Source organism: Otolemur garnettii, unplaced genomic scaffold, assembly GCF_000181295.1.
Source record: "Otolemur garnettii isolate 467f Iridium unplaced genomic scaffold, OtoGar3 scaffold00046, whole genome shotgun sequence".
Classification (NCBI taxonomy): domain Eukaryota; kingdom Metazoa; phylum Chordata; class Mammalia; order Primates; family Galagidae; genus Otolemur; species Otolemur garnettii.
In genome coordinates, this window is record NW_003852441.1 from 10,987,321 (window position 1) to 10,988,374 (window position 1,054).

At 41.7% G+C, this 1,054-nt stretch overlaps 1 protein-coding gene across 2 annotated transcripts in view; it reads right to left on the reverse strand.

Moving 5' to 3' along the window:
- The window catches only part of PFAS (phosphoribosylformylglycinamidine synthase), a 22,873-nt gene that overhangs the window by 7,901 nt on the left and 13,918 nt on the right, over positions 1-1,054 (reverse strand). The gene's annotated exons all lie outside the window — the stretch shown is intronic.

A 1,054-nucleotide genomic window follows, 5' to 3' on the forward strand; every position in this document is an offset into this window, starting at 1 on the left:
GCTAAATAAAAAAAATGTACAGAACAGCGCCTGTGGCTCAAGGAGTAGGGCACTGGCCCCATATGCCAAGGGTGGCAGGTTCAACCTAGCCACAGCCAAAACAAACAAACAAAAAAAAATTGTACAAAAACATGTACATCTACTTACAATAGTATCAAAAAGAATAAAACACTTAGGAATAAATTTAACAACAGAATGGGGTGGCGCCTGTGGCTCAGTGAGTAGGGCACCAGCCCCATATACCGAGGGTGGTGGGTTCAAACCCAGCCCAGCTGAACTGCAACAAAAAAATAGCCGGGTGCTGTGGCTGGCACCTATAGTCCAAGCTACTGAGGAGGCTGAGGCAAGAGAATCACCCAAGCCCAGGAGTTGGAGGTTGATGTGAGCTGTGTGACCCCAAGGCACTCTCCCCAGGGCAATAAAGTGAGACTCTGTCTCTACAATAAAAAAGAAAATAGGCTCGGTGCCTGTGGCTCAAGCAGCTAAGGTGCCAGCCACATACACTTGAGCTGGCAGGTTCGAATCCAGCCCGGCCCACCAAACAACAATGATGGCTACAACCAAACAATAGCCAGGCCTTATGGCAGGCGCCTGTAGTCCCAGCTACTTAGGAGGCAGAAGCAGGAGAATCTCTTGAGCCCTGGAGTTGGAAGTTGCTGTGAGCTGTGATGCCATGACATTCTACCCAGGGTGAGAGCTTGAGGCTCTGTCTCAAAAAATAATAATAATAAAAAAGAAAATAATAATAATAATAAATTTAACAACAGAAGTACAGACTTATACACTAAAAGCTATAAAACATTTCAGAAGACCTAAACAAATGGAAGACAATCCCATATAGATAGACTGAAAGACTTAATATTAAGATCTTCCCAAATAGATCTGCAGATTTAACACAATCCCTATCAAAATTTTAACTGCCTTTTTAGTAGAAATTGATATGAATTGATATAGAAATTTGAGGGACCTAGAACAAAAAAAAAATCTTGAAAAAAAACCAAAATTGGAAGACTTATACTTTTTGCTTCTTTTTGTTTTTGAGACAGAGTCTCAT